The 18,053-nt window shown below is 36.2% G+C and overlaps 18 non-coding genes across 18 annotated transcripts; 12 read left to right on the top strand and 6 right to left on the bottom strand.

The window, feature by feature from the left end:
* The first annotated feature begins 807 nt into the window (after positions 1–807).
* On the top strand, positions 808–880 carry trnav-uac (transfer RNA valine (anticodon UAC)). The gene has a single exon. It is a non-coding gene; the product is annotated as a tRNA-Val (tRNA).
* Positions 881–1,813: 933 nt separating this feature from the next.
* trnav-uac (transfer RNA valine (anticodon UAC)) lies at positions 1,814–1,886 on the top strand. Its single transcript has one exon. It is a non-coding gene; the product is annotated as a tRNA-Val (tRNA).
* Positions 1,887–2,818: 932 nt separating this feature from the next.
* Positions 2,819–2,891, top strand: trnav-uac (transfer RNA valine (anticodon UAC)). The gene has a single exon. It is a non-coding gene; the product is annotated as a tRNA-Val (tRNA).
* A 932-nt stretch (positions 2,892–3,823) lies between these two features.
* On the top strand, positions 3,824–3,896 carry trnav-uac (transfer RNA valine (anticodon UAC)). The gene has a single exon. It is a non-coding gene; the product is annotated as a tRNA-Val (tRNA).
* A 932-nt stretch (positions 3,897–4,828) lies between these two features.
* Positions 4,829–4,901, top strand: trnav-uac (transfer RNA valine (anticodon UAC)). The gene has a single exon. It is a non-coding gene; the product is annotated as a tRNA-Val (tRNA).
* Positions 4,902–5,833: 932 nt separating this feature from the next.
* On the top strand, positions 5,834–5,906 carry trnav-uac (transfer RNA valine (anticodon UAC)). The gene has a single exon. It is a non-coding gene; the product is annotated as a tRNA-Val (tRNA).
* A 932-nt stretch (positions 5,907–6,838) lies between these two features.
* On the top strand, positions 6,839–6,911 carry trnav-uac (transfer RNA valine (anticodon UAC)). The gene has a single exon. It is a non-coding gene; the product is annotated as a tRNA-Val (tRNA).
* A 932-nt stretch (positions 6,912–7,843) lies between these two features.
* On the top strand, positions 7,844–7,916 carry trnav-uac (transfer RNA valine (anticodon UAC)). Its single transcript has one exon. It is a non-coding gene; the product is annotated as a tRNA-Val (tRNA).
* Positions 7,917–8,848: 932 nt separating this feature from the next.
* Positions 8,849–8,921, top strand: trnav-uac (transfer RNA valine (anticodon UAC)). The gene has a single exon. It is a non-coding gene; the product is annotated as a tRNA-Val (tRNA).
* A 932-nt stretch (positions 8,922–9,853) lies between these two features.
* trnav-uac (transfer RNA valine (anticodon UAC)) lies at positions 9,854–9,926 on the top strand. The gene has a single exon. It is a non-coding gene; the product is annotated as a tRNA-Val (tRNA).
* A 932-nt stretch (positions 9,927–10,858) lies between these two features.
* Positions 10,859–10,931, top strand: trnav-uac (transfer RNA valine (anticodon UAC)). The gene has a single exon. It is a non-coding gene; the product is annotated as a tRNA-Val (tRNA).
* A 930-nt stretch (positions 10,932–11,861) lies between these two features.
* On the top strand, positions 11,862–11,934 carry trnav-uac (transfer RNA valine (anticodon UAC)). The gene has a single exon. It is a non-coding gene; the product is annotated as a tRNA-Val (tRNA).
* Positions 11,935–12,394: 460 nt separating this feature from the next.
* Positions 12,395–12,467, bottom strand: trnav-uac (transfer RNA valine (anticodon UAC)). Its single transcript has one exon. It is a non-coding gene; the product is annotated as a tRNA-Val (tRNA).
* A 932-nt stretch (positions 12,468–13,399) lies between these two features.
* On the bottom strand, positions 13,400–13,472 carry trnav-uac (transfer RNA valine (anticodon UAC)). The gene has a single exon. It is a non-coding gene; the product is annotated as a tRNA-Val (tRNA).
* A 932-nt stretch (positions 13,473–14,404) lies between these two features.
* On the bottom strand, positions 14,405–14,477 carry trnav-uac (transfer RNA valine (anticodon UAC)). The gene has a single exon. It is a non-coding gene; the product is annotated as a tRNA-Val (tRNA).
* Positions 14,478–15,409: 932 nt separating this feature from the next.
* trnav-uac (transfer RNA valine (anticodon UAC)) lies at positions 15,410–15,482 on the bottom strand. The gene has a single exon. It is a non-coding gene; the product is annotated as a tRNA-Val (tRNA).
* A 932-nt stretch (positions 15,483–16,414) lies between these two features.
* trnav-uac (transfer RNA valine (anticodon UAC)) lies at positions 16,415–16,487 on the bottom strand. The gene has a single exon. It is a non-coding gene; the product is annotated as a tRNA-Val (tRNA).
* A 932-nt stretch (positions 16,488–17,419) lies between these two features.
* Positions 17,420–17,492, bottom strand: trnav-uac (transfer RNA valine (anticodon UAC)). The gene has a single exon. It is a non-coding gene; the product is annotated as a tRNA-Val (tRNA).
* Between the last annotated feature and the right edge of the window lie 561 nt (positions 17,493–18,053).

The raw sequence follows: 18,053 nt of genomic DNA on the forward strand, positions 1-18,053 counted from the left end.
AAAGGTATCTCAAGCAGAAGTTTTGTAGTGTAGCTGTTATCACGTGCATTAAATGCAAAAGGTCCCTGGTTTGAACCTCTGTGTAAACAGCACTCATTGATACATTCAGTAAGTACCATAGTTGAAACTGAAAATTCAATTTTTCATTAATGCCTTCTTTTGGGAATCAAAAGATTCCATAGCGTAGTGGTTATCAAGTTCACTTAAGACGCAAAATGTATACTTTTCGATGCTGGGCGGAAACAGACGTCTCTGACACATGTGAGAAGTACTGTATTTGTAACAGAGAATTTTCATAAATGCATTATGTTGGAATTTCGAATTCGTGCGATGAATATATGTAAAATTTGGTTTACTCCACAGTAATAATTCTAGCAGCAGTTTCTCTAGTTTAGTAGTTATCAAGTTTGCTTTACACACGAATGGTCCCCGATTCGAAGCTGGGCGGAAACAGTTCTCTATGACAAATCCATTAAGTACTGTATTTGTAACAGAGAATAGTTGTTCTAATAAATGCCTTACTTTGGAAATTCGAATACATGCAATAAATATTTGTAAAATGCGGTTTACTCCTTGCTGGTAATTAATGCAGCAGTTTCTGTAGTGTAATGGTTATCACGTTCACCTTACATGCGAAGGTCTGTGGTTTGAAAAACTGATAGAACAGTGATCTTTGACACATGCAGTTAGTGCTGTATCAACAACAGAGAATATATGTTCTCATGAATGGCTTTTTTTGGAAATTGGAATACATGCAATGAATATCTGTAAAATTTGGGTTACTCCTTGCTGATAACACTTGCATCAGTTTCTGTAGTGTAGTGGTTATCACGTTCGCTTTACACGCGAAAGGTCCCTGGTTCGAAACCGGGCGGAAACAGTCATCTTTGACACATGCAGTAAGTTGTGTATTTATAAAAGAGATGAGTTGCTTTCATAAATACCTTATTTTGGAAATTCAAATACATGCACTGACTATAAGAAAATTAAGTTTACTTCTTGCAGGTATCTCAAGCAGAAGTTTCTGTAGTGTAGCTGTTATCACGTGCACTTAACATGCAAAAGGTCCCTGGTTTGAACCTCTGTGTAAACAGCACTCATTGATACATTCAGTAAGTACCATAGTTGAAACTGAAAATTCAATTTTTCATTAATGCCTTCTTTTGGGAATCAAAAGATTCCATAGCGTAGTGGTTATCAAGTTCACTTAAGACGCAAAATGTATACTTTTCGATGCTGGGGCGGAAACAGACGTCTCTGACACATGTGAGAAGTACTGTATTTGTAACAGAGAATTTTCATAAATGCATTATGTTGGAATTTCGAATTCGTGCGATGAATATATGTAAAATTTGGTTTACTCCACAGTAATAATTCTAGCAGCAGTTTCTCTAGTTTAGTAGTTATCAAGTTTGCTTTACACATGAATGGTCCCCGATTCGAAGCTGGGCGGAAACAGTTCTCTATGACAAATCCATTAAGTACTGTATTTGTAACAGAGAATAGTTGTTCTAATAAATGCCTTACTTTGGAAATTCGAATACATGCAATAAATATTTGTAAAATGCGGTTTACTCCTTGCTGGTAATTAATGCAGCAGTTTCTGTAGTGTAATGGTTATCACGTTCACCTTACATGCGAAAGGTCTGTGGTTGAAAAACTGATAGAAACAGTGATCTTTGACACATGCAGTTAGTGCTGTATCAACAACAGAGAATATATGTTCTCATGAATGGCTTTTTTTGGAAATTGGAATACATGCAATGAATATCTGTAAAATTTGGGTTACTCCTTGCTGATAACACTTGCATCAGTTTCTGTAGTGTAGTGGTTATCACGTTCGCTTTACACGCGAAAGGTCCCTGGTTCGAAACCGGGCGGAAACAGTCATCTTTGACACATGCAGTAAGTTGTGTATTTATAAAAGAGATGAGTTGCTTTCATAAATACCTTATTTTGGAAATTCAAATACATGCACTGACTATAAGAAAATTAAGTTTACTTCTTGCAGGTATCTCAAGCAGAAGTTTCTGTAGTGTAGCTGTTATCACGTGCACTTAACATGCAAAAGGTCCCTGGTTTGAACCTCTGTGTAAACAGCACTCATTGATACATTCAGTAAGTACCATAGTTGAAACTGAAAATTCAATTTTTCATTAATGCCTTCTTTTGGGAATCAAAAGATTCCATAGCGTAGTGGTTATCAAGTTCACTTAAGACGCAAAATGTATACTTTTCGATGCTGGGCGGAAACAGACGTCTCTGACACATGTGAGAAGTACTGTATTTGTAACAGAGAATTTTCATAAATGCATTATGTTGGAATTTCGAATTCGTGCGATGAATATATGTAAAATTTGGTTTACTCCACAGTAATAATTCTAGCAGCAGTTTCTCTAGTTTAGTAGTTATCAAGTTTGCTTTACACACGAATGGTCCCCGATTCGAAGCTGGGCGGAAACAGTTCTCTATGACAAATCCATTAAGTACTGTATTTGTAACAGAGAATAGTTGTTCTAATAAATGCCTTACTTTGGAAATTCGAATACATGCAATAAATATTTGTAAAATGCGGTTTACTCCTTGCTGGTAATTAATGCAGCAGTTTCTGTAGTGTAATGGTTATCACGTTCACCTTACATGCGAAAGGTCTGTGGTTGAAAAACTGATAGAAACAGTGATCTTTGACACATGCAGTTAGTGCTGTATCAACAACAGAGAATATATGTTCTCATGAATGGCTTTTTTTGGAAATTGGAATACATGCAATGAATATCTGTAAAATTTGGGTTACTCCTTGCTGATAACACTTGCATCAGTTTCTGTAGTGTAGTGGTTATCACGTTCGCTTTACACGCGAAAGGTCCCTGGTTCGAAACCGGGCGGAAACAGTCATCTTTGACACATGCAGTAAGTTGTGTATTTATAAAAGAGATGAGTTGCTTTCATAAATACCTTATTTTGGAAATTCAAATACATGCACTGACTATAAGAAAATTAAGTTTACTTCTTGCAGGTATCTCAAGCAGAAGTTTCTGTAGTGTAGCTGTTATCACGTGCACTTAACATGCAAAAGGTCCCTGGTTTGAACCTCTGTGTAAACAGCACTCATTGATACATTCAGTAAGTACCATAGTTGAAACTGAAAATTCAATTTTTCATTAATGCCTTCTTTTGGGAATCAAAAGATTCCATAGCGTAGTGGTTATCAAGTTCACTTAAGACGCAAAATGTATACTTTTCGATGCTGGGCGGAAACAGACGTCTCTGACACATGTGAGAAGTACTGTATTTGTAACAGAGAATTTTCATAAATGCATTATGTTGGAATTTCGAATTCGTGCGATGAATATATGTAAAATTTGGTTTACTCCACAGTAATAATTCTAGCAGCAGTTTCTCTAGTTTAGTAGTTATCAAGTTTGCTTTACACACGAATGGTCCCCGATTCGAAGCTGGGCGGAAACAGTTCTCTATGACAAATCCATTAAGTACTGTATTTGTAACAGAGAATAGTTGTTCTAATAAATGCCTTACTTTGGAAATTCGAATACATGCAATAAATATTTGTAAAATGCGGTTTACTCCTTGCTGGTAATTAATGCAGCAGTTTCTGTAGTGTAATGGTTATCACGTTCACCTTACATGCGAAAGGTCTGTGGTTGAAAAACTGATAGAAACAGTGATCTTTGACACATGCAGTTAGTGCTGTATCAACAACAGAGAATATATGTTCTCATGAATGGCTTTTTTTGGAAATTGGAATACATGCAATGAATATCTGTAAAATTTGGGTTACTCCTTGCTGATAACACTTGCATCAGTTTCTGTAGTGTAGTGGTTATCACGTTCGCTTTACACGCGAAAGGTCCCTGGTTCGAAACCGGGCGGAAACAGTCATCTTTGACACATGCAGTAAGTTGTGTATTTATAAAAGAGATGAGTTGCTTTCATAAATACCTTATTTTGGAAATTCAAATACATGCACTGACTATAAGAAAATTAAGTTTACTTCTTGCAGGTATCTCAAGCAGAAGTTTCTGTAGTGTAGCTGTTATCACGTGCACTTAACATGCAAAAGGTCCCTGGTTTGAACCTCTGTGTAAACAGCACTCATTGATACATTCAGTAAGTACCATAGTTGAAACTGAAAATTCAATTTTTCATTAATGCCTTCTTTTGGGAATCAAAAGATTCCATAGCGTAGTGGTTATCAAGTTCACTTAAGACGCAAAATGTATACTTTTCGATGCTGGGCGGAAACAGACGTCTCTGACACATGTGAGAAGTACTGTATTTGTAACAGAGAATTTTCATAAATGCATTATGTTGGAATTTCGAATTCGTGCGATGAATATATGTAAAATTTGGTTTACTCCACAGTAATAATTCTAGCAGCAGTTTCTCTAGTTTAGTAGTTATCAAGTTTGCTTTACACACGAATGGTCCCCGATTCGAAGCTGGGCGGAAACAGTTCTCTATGACAAATCCATTAAGTACTGTATTTGTAACAGAGAATAGTTGTTCTAATAAATGCCTTACTTTGGAAATTCGAATACATGCAATAAATATTTGTAAAATGCGGTTTACTCCTTGCTGGTAATTAATGCAGCAGTTTCTGTAGTGTAATGGTTATCACGTTCACCTTACATGCGAAAGGTCTGTGGTTGAAAAACTGATAGAAACAGTGATCTTTGACACATGCAGTTAGTGCTGTATCAACAACAGAGAATATATGTTCTCATGAATGGCTTTTTTTGGAAATTGGAATACATGCAATGAATATCTGTAAAATTTGGGTTACTCCTTGCTGATAACACTTGCATCAGTTTCTGTAGTGTAGTGGTTATCACGTTCGCTTTACACGCGAAAGGTCCCTGGTTCGAAACCGGGCGGAAACAGTCATCTTTGACACATGCAGTAAGTTGTGTATTTATAAAAGAGATGAGTTGCTTTCATAAATACCTTATTTTGGAAATTCAAATACATGCACTGACTATAAGAAAATTAAGTTTACTTCTTGCAGGTATCTCAAGCAGAAGTTTCTGTAGTGTAGCTGTTATCACGTGCACTTAACATGCAAAAGGTCCCTGGTTTGAACCTCTGTGTAAACAGCACTCATTGATACATTCAGTAAGTACCATAGTTGAAACTGAAAATTCAATTTTTCATTAATGCCTTCTTTTGGGAATCAAAAGATTCCATAGCGTAGTGGTTATCAAGTTCACTTAAGACGCAAAATGTATACTTTTCGATGCTGGGCGGAAACAGACGTCTCTGACACATGTGAGAAGTACTGTATTTGTAACAGAGAATTTTCATAAATGCATTATGTTGGAATTTCGAATTCGTGCGATGAATATATGTAAAATTTGGTTTACTCCACAGTAATAATTCTAGCAGCAGTTTCTCTAGTTTAGTAGTTATCAAGTTTGCTTTACACACGAATGGTCCCCGATTCGAAGCTGGGCGGAAACAGTTCTCTATGACAAATCCATTAAGTACTGTATTTGTAACAGAGAATAGTTGTTCTAATAAATGCCTTACTTTGGAAATTCGAATACATGCAATAAATATTTGTAAAATGCGGTTTACTCCTTGCTGGTAATTAATGCAGCAGTTTCTGTAGTGTAATGGTTATCACGTTCACCTTACATGCGAAAGGTCTGTGGTTGAAAAACTGATAGAAACAGTGATCTTTGACACATGCAGTTAGTGCTGTATCAACAACAGAGAATATATGTTCTCATGAATGGCTTTTTTTGGAAATTGGAATACATGCAATGAATATCTGTAAAATTTGGGTTACTCCTTGCTGATAACACTTGCATCAGTTTCTGTAGTGTAGTGGTTATCACGTTCGCTTTACACGCGAAAGGTCCCTGGTTCGAAACCGGGCGGAAACAGTCATCTTTGACACATGCAGTAAGTTGTGTATTTATAAAAGAGATGAGTTGCTTTCATAAATACCTTATTTTGGAAATTCAAATACATGCACTGACTATAAGAAAATTAAGTTTACTTCTTGCAGGTATCTCAAGCAGAAGTTTCTGTAGTGTAGCTGTTATCACGTGCACTTAACATGCAAAAGGTCCCTGGTTTGAACCTCTGTGTAAACAGCACTCATTGATACATTCAGTAAGTACCATAGTTGAAACTGAAAATTCAATTTTTCATTAATGCCTTCTTTTGGGAATCAAAAGATTCCATAGCGTAGTGGTTATCAAGTTCACTTAAGACGCAAAATGTATACTTTTCGATGCTGGGCGGAAACAGACGTCTCTGACACATGTGAGAAGTACTGTATTTGTAACAGAGAATTTTCATAAATGCATTATGTTGGAATTTCGAATTCGTGCGATGAATATATGTAAAATTTGGTTTACTCCACAGTAATAATTCTAGCAGCAGTTTCTCTAGTTTAGTAGTTATCAAGTTTGCTTTACACATGAATGGTCCCCGATTCGAAGCTGGGCGGAAACAGTTCTCTATGACAAATCCATTAAGTACTGTATTTGTAACAGAGAATAGTTGTTCTAATAAATGCCTTACTTTGGAAATTCGAATACATGCAATAAATATTTGTAAAATGCGGTTTACTCCTTGCTGGTAATTAATGCAGCAGTTTCTGTAGTGTAATGGTTATCACGTTCACCTTACATGCGAAAGGTCTGTGGTTGAAAAACTGATAGAAACAGTGATCTTTGACACATGCAGTTAGTGCTGTATCAACAACAGAGAATATATGTTCTCATGAATGGCTTTTTTTGGAAATTGGAATACATGCAATGAATATCTGTAAAATTTGGGTTACTCCTTGCTGATAACACTTGCATCAGTTTCTGTAGTGTAGTGGTTATCACGTTCGCTTTACACGCGAAAGGTCCCTGGTTCGAAACCGGGCGGAAACAGTCATCTTTGACACATGCAGTAAGTTGTGTATTTATAAAAGAGATGAGTTGCTTTCATAAATACCTTATTTTGGAAATTCAAATACATGCACTGACTATAAGAAAATTAAGTTTACTTCTTGCAGGTATCTCAAGCAGAAGTTTCTGTAGTGTAGCTGTTATCACGTGCACTTAACATGCAAAAGGTCCCTGGTTTGAACCTCTGTGTAAACAGCACTCATTGATACATTCAGTAAGTACCATAGTTGAAACTGAAAATTCAATTTTTCATTAATGCCTTCTTTTGGGAATCAAAAGATTCCATAGCGTAGTGGTTATCAAGTTCACTTAAGACGCAAAATGTATACTTTTCGATGCTGGGCGGAAACAGACGTCTCTGACACATGTGAGAAGTACTGTATTTGTAACAGAGAATTTTCATAAATGCATTATGTTGGAATTTCGAATTCGTGCGATGAATATATGTAAAATTTGGTTTACTCCACAGTAATAATTCTAGCAGCAGTTTCTCTAGTTTAGTAGTTATCAAGTTTGCTTTACACACGAATGGTCCCCGATTCGAAGCTGGGCGGAAACAGTTCTCTATGACAAATCCATTAAGTACTGTATTTGTAACAGAGAATAGTTGTTCTAATAAATGCCTTACTTTGGAAATTCGAATACATGCAATAAATATTTGTAAAATGCGGTTTACTCCTTGCTGGTAATTAATGCAGCAGTTTCTGTAGTGTAATGGTTATCACGTTCACCTTACATGCGAAAGGTCTGTGGTTGAAAAACTGATAGAAACAGTGATCTTTGACACATGCAGTTAGTGCTGTATCAACAACAGAGAATATATGTTCTCATGAATGGCTTTTTTTGGAAATTGGAATACATGCAATGAATATCTGTAAAATTTGGGTTACTCCTTGCTGATAACACTTGCATCAGTTTCTGTAGTGTAGTGGTTATCACGTTCGCTTTACACGCGAAAGGTCCCTGGTTCGAAACCGGGCGGAAACAGTCATCTTTGACACATGCAGTAAGTTGTGTATTTATAAAAGAGATGAGTTGCTTTCATAAATACCTTATTTTGGAAATTCAAATACATGCACTGACTATAAGAAAATTAAGTTTACTTCTTGCAGGTATCTCAAGCAGAAGTTTCTGTAGTGTAGCTGTTATCACGTGCACTTAACATGCAAAAGGTCCCTGGTTTGAACCTCTGTGTAAACAGCACTCATTGATACATTCAGTAAGTACCATAGTTGAAACTGAAAATTCAATTTTTCATTAATGCCTTCTTTTGGGAATCAAAAGATTCCATAGCGTAGTGGTTATCAAGTTCACTTAAGACGCAAAATGTATACTTTTCGATGCTGGGCGGAAACAGACGTCTCTGACACATGTGAGAAGTACTGTATTTGTAACAGAGAATTTTCATAAATGCATTATGTTGGAATTTCGAATTCGTGCGATGAATATATGTAAAATTTGGTTTACTCCACAGTAATAATTCTAGCAGCAGTTTCTCTAGTTTAGTAGTTATCAAGTTTGCTTTACACACGAATGGTCCCCGATTCGAAGCTGGGCGGAAACAGTTCTCTATGACAAATCCATTAAGTACTGTATTTGTAACAGAGAATAGTTGTTCTAATAAATGCCTTACTTTGGAAATTCGAATACATGCAATAAATATTTGTAAAATGCGGTTTACTCCTTGCTGGTAATTAATGCAGCAGTTTCTGTAGTGTAATGGTTATCACGTTCACCTTACATGCGAAAGGTCTGTGGTTGAAAAACTGATAGAAACAGTGATCTTTGACACATGCAGTTAGTGCTGTATCAACAACAGAGAATATATGTTCTCATGAATGGCTTTTTTTGGAAATTGGAATACATGCAATGAATATCTGTAAAATTTGGGTTACTCCTTGCTGATAACACTTGCATCAGTTTCTGTAGTGTAGTGGTTATCACGTTCGCTTTACACGCGAAAGGTCCCTGGTTCGAAACCGGGCGGAAACAGTCATCTTTGACACATGCAGTAAGTTGTGTATTTATAAAAGAGATGAGTTGCTTTCATAAATACCTTATTTTGGAAATTCAAATACATGCACTGACTATAAGAAAATTAAGTTTACTTCTTGCAGGTATCTCAAGCAGAAGTTTCTGTAGTGTAGCTGTTATCACGTGCACTTAACATGCAAAAGGTCCCTGGTTTGAACCTCTGTGTAAACAGCACTCATTGATACATTCAGTAAGTACCATAGTTGAAACTGAAAATTCTATTTTTCATTAATGCCTTCTTTTGGGAATCAAAAGATTCCATAGCGTAGTGGTTATCAAGTTCACTTAAGACGCAAAATGTATACTTTTCGATGCTGGGCGGAAACAGACGTCTCTGACACATGTGAGAAGTACTGTATTTGTAACAGAGAATTTTCATAAATGCATTATGTTGGAATTTCGAATTCGTGCGATGAATATATGTAAAATTTGGTTTACTCCACAGTAATAATTCTAGCAGCAGTTTCTCTAGTTTAGTAGTTATCAAGTTTGCTTTACACACGAATGGTCCCCGATTCGAAGCTGGGCGGAAACAGTTCTCTATGACAAATCCATTAAGTACTGTATTTGTAACAGAGAATAGTTGTTCTAATAAATGCCTTACTTTGGAAATTCGAATACATGCAATAAATATTTGTAAAATGCGGTTTACTCCTTGCTGGTAATTAATGCAGCAGTTTCTGTAGTGTAATGGTTATCACGTTCACCTTACATGCGAAAGGTCTGTGGTTGAAAAACTGATAGAAACAGTGATCTTTGACACATGCAGTTAGTGCTGTATCAACAACAGAGAATATATGTTCTCATGAATGGCTTTTTTTGGAAATTGGAATACATGCAATGAATATCTGTAAAATTTGGGTTACTCCTTGCTGATAACACTTGCATCAGTTTCTGTAGTGTAGTGGTTATCACGTTCGCTTTACACGCGAAAGGTCCCTGGTTCGAAACCGGGCGGAAACAGTCATCTTTGACACATGCAGTAAGTTGTGTATTTATAAAAGAGATGAGTTGCTTTCATAAATACCTTATTTTGGAAATTCAAATACATGCACTGACTATAAGAAAATTAAGTTTACTTCTTGCAGGTATCTCAAGCAGAAGTTTCTGTAGTGTAGCTGTTATCACGTGCACTTAACATGCAAAAGGTCCCTGGTTTGAACCTCTGTGTAAACAGCACTCATTGATACATTCAGTAAGTACCATAGTTGAAACTGAAAATTCAATTTTTCATTAATGCCTTCTTTTGGGAATCAAAAGATTCCATAGCGTAGTGGTTATCAAGTTCACTTAAGACGCAAAATGTATACTTTTCGATGCTGGGCGGAAACAGACGTCTCTGACACATGTGAGAAGTACTGTATTTGTAACAGAGAATTTTCATAAATGCATTATGTTGGAATTTCGAATTCGTGCGATGAATATATGTAAAATTTGGTTTACTCCACAGTAATAATTCTAGCAGCAGTTTCTCTAGTTTAGTAGTTATCAAGTTTGCTTTACACACGAATGGTCCCCGATTCGAAGCTGGGCGGAAACAGTTCTCTATGACAAATCCATTAAGTACTGTATTTGTAACAGAGAATAGTTGTTCTAATAAATGCCTTACTTTGGAAATTCGAATACATGCAATAAATATTTGTAAAATGCGGTTTACTCCTTGCTGGTAATTAATGCAGCAGTTTCTGTAGTGTAATGGTTATCACGTTCACCTTACATGCGAAAGGTCTGTGGTTGAAAAACTGATAGAAACAGTGATCTTTGACACATGCAGTTAGTGCTGTATCAACAACAGAGAATATATGTTCTCATGAATGGCTTTTTTTGGAAATTGGAATACATGCAATGAATATCTGTAAAATTTGGGTTACTCCTTGCTGATAACACTTGCATCAGTTTCTGTAGTGTAGTGGTTATCACGTTCGCTTTACACGCGAAAGGTCCCTGGTTCGAAACCGGGCGGAAACAGTCATCTTTGACACATGCAGTAAGTTGTGTATTTATAAAAGAGATGAGTTGCTTTCATAAATACCTTATTTTGGAAATTCAAATACATGCACTGACTATAAGAAAATTAAGTTTACTTCTTGCAGGTATCTCAAGCAGAAGTTTCTGTAGTGTAGCTGTTATCACGTGCACTTAACATGCAAAAGGTCCCTGGTTTGAACCTCTGTGTAAACAGCACTCATTGATACATTCAGTAAGTACCATAGTTGAAACTGAAAATTCAATTTTTCATTAATGCCTTCTTTTGGGAATCAAAAGATTCCATAGCGTAGTGGTTATCAAGTTCACTTAAGACGCAAAATGTATACTTTTCGATGCTGGGCGGAAACAGACGTCTCTGACACATGTGAGAAGTACTGTATTTGTAACAGAGAATTTTCATAAATGCATTATGTTGGAATTTCGAATTCGTGCGATGAATATATGTAAAATTTGGTTTACTCCACAGTAATAATTCTAGCAGCAGTTTCTCTAGTTTAGTAGTTATCAAGTTTGCTTTACACACGAATGGTCCCCGATTCGAAGCTGGGCGGAAACAGTTCTCTATGACAAATCCATTAAGTACTGTATTTGTAACAGAGAATAGTTGTTCTAATAAATGCCTTACTTTGGAAATTCGAATACATGCAATAAATATTTGTAAAATGCGGTTTACTCCTTGCTGGTATTAATGCAGCAGTTCTGTAGTGTAATGGTTATCACGTTCACCTTACATGCGAAAGGTCTGTGGTTGAAAAACTGATAGAAACAGTGATCTTTGACACATGCAGTTAGTGCTGTATCAACAACAGAGAATATATGTTCTCATGAATGGCTTTTTTTGGAAATTGGAATACATGCAATGAATATCTGTAAAATTTGGGTTACTCCTTGCTGATAACACTTGCATCAGTTTCTGTAGTGTAGTGGTTATCACGTTCGCTTTACACGCGAAAGGTCCCTGGTTCGAAACCGGGCGGAAACAGTCATCTTGACGAATTCGAAATTCCAACATAATGCATTTATGAAAATTCTCTGTTACAAATACAGTACTTCTCACATGTGTCAGAGACGTCTGTTTCCGCCCAGCATCGAAAAGTATACATTTTGCGTCTTAAGTGAACTTGATAACCACTACGCTATGGAATCTTTTGATTCCCAAAAGAAGGCATTAATGAAAAATTGAATTTTCAGTTTCAACTATGGTACTTACTGAATGTATCAATGAGTGCTGTTTACACAGAGGTTCAAACCAGGGACCTTTTGCATGTTAAGTGCACGTGATAACAGCTACACTACAGAAACTTCTGCTTGAGATACCTGCAAGAAGTAAACTTAATTTTCTTATAGTCAGTGCATGTATTTGAATTTCCAAAATAAGGTATTTATGAAAGCAACTCATCTCTTTTATAAATACACAACTTACTGCATGTGTCAAAGATGACTGTTTCCGCCCGGTTTCGAACCAGGGACCTTTCGCGTGTAAAGCGAACGTGATAACCACTACACTACAGAAACTGATGCAAGTGTTATCAGCAAGGAGTAACCCAAATTTTACAGATATTCATTGCATGTATTCCAATTTCCAAAAAAAGCCATTCATGAGAACATATATTCTCTGTTGTTGATACAGCACTAACTGCATGTGTCAAAGATCACTGTTTCTATCAGTTTTTCAACCACAGACCTTTCGCATGTAAGGTGAACGTGATAACCATTACACTACAGAAACTGCTGCATTAATTACCAGCAAGGAGTAAACCGCATTTTACAAATATTTATTGCATGTATTCGAATTTCCAAAGTAAGGCATTTATTAGAACAACTATTCTCTGTTACAAATACAGTACTTAATGGATTTGTCATAGAGAACTGTTTCCGCCCAGCTTCGAATCGGGGACCATTCGTGTGTAAAGCAAACTTGATAACTACTAAACTAGAGAAACTGCTGCTAGAATTATTACTGTGGAGTAAACCAAATTTTACATATATTCATCGCACGAATTCGAAATTCCAACATAATGCATTTATGAAAATTCTCTGTTACAAATACAGTACTTCTCACATGTGTCAGAGACGTCTGTTTCCGCCCAGCATCGAAAAGTATACATTTTGCGTCTTAAGTGAACTTGATAACCACTACGCTATGGAATCTTTTGATTCCCAAAAGAAGGCATTAATGAAAAATTGAATTTTCAGTTTCAACTATGGTACTTACTGAATGTATCAATGAGTGCTGTTTACACAGAGGTTCAAACCAGGGACCTTTTGCATGTTAAGTGCACGTGATAACAGCTACACTACAGAAACTTCTGCTTGAGATACCTGCAAGAAGTAAACTTAATTTTCTTATAGTCAGTGCATGTATTTGAATTTCCAAAATAAGGTATTTATGAAAGCAACTCATCTCTTTTATAAATACACAACTTACTGCATGTGTCAAAGATGACTGTTTCCGCCCGGTTTCGAACCAGGGACCTTTCGCGTGTAAAGCGAACGTGATAACCACTACACTACAGAAACTGATGCAAGTGTTATCAGCAAGGAGTAACCCAAATTTTACAGATATTCATTGCATGTATTCCAATTTCCAAAAAAAGCCATTCATGAGAACATATATTCTCTGTTGTTGATACAGCACTAACTGCATGTGTCAAAGATCACTGTTTCTATCAGTTTTTCAACCACAGACCTTTCGCATGTAAGGTGAACGTGATAACCATTACACTACAGAAACTGCTGCATTAATTACCAGCAAGGAGTAAACCGCATTTTACAAATATTTATTGCATGTATTCGAATTTCCAAAGTAAGGCATTTATTAGAACAACTATTCTCTGTTACAAATACAGTACTTAATGGATTTGTCATAGAGAACTGTTTCCGCCCAGCTTCGAATCGGGGACCATTCGTGTGTAAAGCAAACTTGATAACTACTAAACTAGAGAAACTGCTGCTAGAATTATTACTGTGGAGTAAACCAAATTTTACATATATTCATCGCACGAATTCGAAATTCCAACATAATGCATTTATGAAAATTCTCTGTTACAAATACAGTACTTCTCACATGTGTCAGAGACGTCTGTTTCCGCCCAGCATCGAAAAGTATACATTTTGCGTCTTAAGTGAACTTGATAACCACTACGCTATGGAATCTTTTGATTCCCAAAAGAAGGCATTAATGAAAAATTGAATTTTCAGTTTCAACTATGGTACTTACTGAATGTATCAATGAGTGCTGTTTACACAGAGGTTCAAACCAGGGACCTTTTGCATGTTAAGTGCACGTGATAACAGCTACACTACAGAAACTTCTGCTTGAGATACCTGCAAGAAGTAAACTTAATTTTCTTATAGTCAGTGCATGTATTTGAATTTCCAAAATAAGGTATTTATGAAAGCAACTCATCTCTTTTATAAATACACAACTTACTGCATGTGTCAAAGATGACTGTTTCCGCCCGGTTTCGAACCAGGGACCTTTCGCGTGTAAAGCGAACGTGATAACCACTACACTACAGAAACTGATGCAAGTGTTATCAGCAAGGAGTAACCCAAATTTTACAGATATTCATTGCATGTATTCCAATTTCCAAAAAAAGCCATTCATGAGAACATATATTCTCTGTTGTTGATACAGCACTAACTGCATGTGTCAAAGATCACTGTTTCTATCAGTTTTTCAACCACAGACCTTTCGCATGTAAGGTGAACGTGATAACCATTACACTACAGAAACTGCTGCATTAATTACCAGCAAGGAGTAAACCGCATTTTACAAATATTTATTGCATGTATTCGAATTTCCAAAGTAAGGCATTTATTAGAACAACTATTCTCTGTTACAAATACAGTACTTAATGGATTTGTCATAGAGAACTGTTTCCGCCCAGCTTCGAATCGGGGACCATTCGTGTGTAAAGCAAACTTGATAACTACTAAACTAGAGAAACTGCTGCTAGAATTATTACTGTGGAGTAAACCAAATTTTACATATATTCATCGCACGAATTCGAAATTCCAACATAATGCATTTATGAAAATTCTCTGTTACAAATACAGTACTTCTCACATGTGTCAGAGACGTCTGTTTCCGCCCAGCATCGAAAAGTATACATTTTGCGTCTTAAGTGAACTTGATAACCACTACGCTATGGAATCTTTTGATTCCCAAAAGAAGGCATTAATGAAAAATTGAATTTTCAGTTTCAACTATGGTACTTACTGAATGTATCAATGAGTGCTGTTTACACAGAGGTTCAAACCAGGGACCTTTTGCATGTTAAGTGCACGTGATAACAGCTACACTACAGAAACTTCTGCTTGAGATACCTGCAAGAAGTAAACTTAATTTTCTTATAGTCAGTGCATGTATTTGAATTTCCAAAATAAGGTATTTATGAAAGCAACTCATCTCTTTTATAAATACACAACTTACTGCATGTGTCAAAGATGACTGTTTCCGCCCGGTTTCGAACCAGGGACCTTTCGCGTGTAAAGCGAACGTGATAACCACTACACTACAGAAACTGATGCAAGTGTTATCAGCAAGGAGTAACCCAAATTTTACAGATATTCATTGCATGTATTCCAATTTCCAAAAAAAGCCATTCATGAGAACATATATTCTCTGTTGTTGATACAGCACTAACTGCATGTGTCAAAGATCACTGTTTCTATCAGTTTTTCAACCACAGACCTTTCGCATGTAAGGTGAACGTGATAACCATTACACTACAGAAACTGCTGCATTAATTACCAGCAAGGAGTAAACCGCATTTTACAAATATTTATTGCATGTATTCGAATTTCCAAAGTAAGGCATTTATTAGAACAACTATTCTCTGTTACAAATACAGTACTTAATGGATTTGTCATAGAGAACTGTTTCCGCCCAGCTTCGAATCGGGGACCATTCGTGTGTAAAGCAAACTTGATAACTACTAAACTAGAGAAACTGCTGCTAGAATTATTACTGTGGAGTAAACCAAATTTTACATATATTCATCGCACGAATTCGAAATTCCAACATAATGCATTTATGAAAATTCTCTGTTACAAATACAGTACTTCTCACATGTGTCAGAGACGTCTGTTTCCGCCCAGCATCGAAAAGTATACATTTTGCGTCTTAAGTGAACTTGATAACCACTACGCTATGGAATCTTTTGATTCCCAAAAGAAGGCATTAATGAAAAATTGAATTTTCAGTTTCAACTATGGTACTTACTGAATGTATCAATGAGTGCTGTTTACACAGAGGTTCAAACCAGGGACCTTTTGCATGTTAAGTGCACGTGATAACAGCTACACTACAGAAACTTCTGCTTGAGATACCTGCAAGAAGTAAACTTAATTTTCTTATAGTCAGTGCATGTATTTGAATTTCCAAAATAAGGTATTTATGAAAGCAACTCATCTCTTTTATAAATACACAACTTACTGCATGTGTCAAAGATGACTGTTTCCGCCCGGTTTCGAACCAGGGACCTTTCGCGTGTAAAGCGAACGTGATAACCACTACACTACAGAAACTGATGCAAGTGTTATCAGCAAGGAGTAACCCAAATTTTACAGATATTCATTGCATGTATTCCAATTTCCAAAAAAAGCCATTCATGAGAACATATATTCTCTGTTGTTGATACAGCACTAACTGCATGTGTCAAAGATCACTGTTTCTATCAGTTTTTCAACCACAGACCTTTCGCATGTAAGGTGAACGTGATAACCATTACACTACAGAAACTGCTGCATTAATTACCAGCAAGGAGTAAACCGCATTTTACAAATATTTATTGCATGTATTCGAATTTCCAAAGTAAGGCATTTATTAGAACAACTATTCTCTGTTACAAATACAGTACTTAATGGATTTGTCATAGAGAACTGTTTCCGCCCAGCTTCGAATCGGGGACCATTCGTGTGTAAAGCAAACTTGATAACTACTAAACTAGAGAAACTGCTGCTAGAATTATTACTGTGGAGTAAACCAAATTTTACATATATTCATCGCACGAATTCGAAATTCCAACATAATGCATTTATGAAAATTCTCTGTTACAAATACAGTACTTCTCACATGTGTCAGAGACGTCTGTTTCCGCCCAGCATCGAAAAGTATACATTTTGCGTCTTAAGTGAACTTGATAACCACTACGCTATGGAATCTTTTGATTCCCAAAAGAAGGCATTAATGAAAAATTGAATTTTCAGTTTCAACTATGGTACTTACTGAATGTATCAATGAGTGCTGTTTACACAGAGGTTCAAACCAGGGACCTTTTGCATGTTAAGTGCACGTGATAACAGCTACACTACAGAAACTTCTGCTTGAGATACCTGCAAGAAGTAAACTTAATTTTCTTATAGTCAGTGCATGTATTTGAATTTCCAAAATAAGGTATTTATGAAAGCAACTCATCTCTTTTATAAATACACAACTTACTGCATGTGTCAAAGATGACTGTTTCCGCCCGGTTTCGAACCAGGGACCTTTCGCGTGTAAAGCGAACGTGATAACCACTACACTACAGAAACTGATGCAAGTGTTATCAGCAAGGAGTAACCCAAATTTTACAGATATTCATTGCATGTATTCCAATTTCCAAAAAAAGCCATTCATGAGAACATATATTCTCTGTTGTTGATACAGCACTAACTGCATGTGTCAAAGATCACTGTTTCTATCAGTTTTTCAACCACAGACCTTTCGCATGTAAGGTGAACGTGATAACCATTACACTACAGAAACTGCTGCATTAATTACCAGCAAGGAGTAAACCGCATTTTACAAATATTTATTGCATGTATTCGAATTTCCAAAGTAAGGCATTTATTAGAACAACTATTCTCTGTTACAAATACAGTACTTAATGGATTTGTCATAGAGAACTGTTTCCGCCCAGCTTCGAATCGGGGACCATTCGTGTGTAAAGCAAACTTGATAACTACTAAACTAGAGAAACTGCTGCTAGAATTATTACTGTGGAGTAAACCAAATTTTACATATATTCATCGCACGAATTCGAAATTCCAACATAATGCATTTATGAAAATTCTCTGTTACAAATACAGTACTTCTCACATGTGTCAGAGACG

The sequence above is a fragment of the Oncorhynchus kisutch genome, unplaced genomic scaffold (genome assembly GCF_002021735.2).
Source record: "Oncorhynchus kisutch isolate 150728-3 unplaced genomic scaffold, Okis_V2 scaffold1642, whole genome shotgun sequence".
Lineage (NCBI taxonomy): Eukaryota > Metazoa > Chordata > Actinopteri > Salmoniformes > Salmonidae > Oncorhynchus > Oncorhynchus kisutch.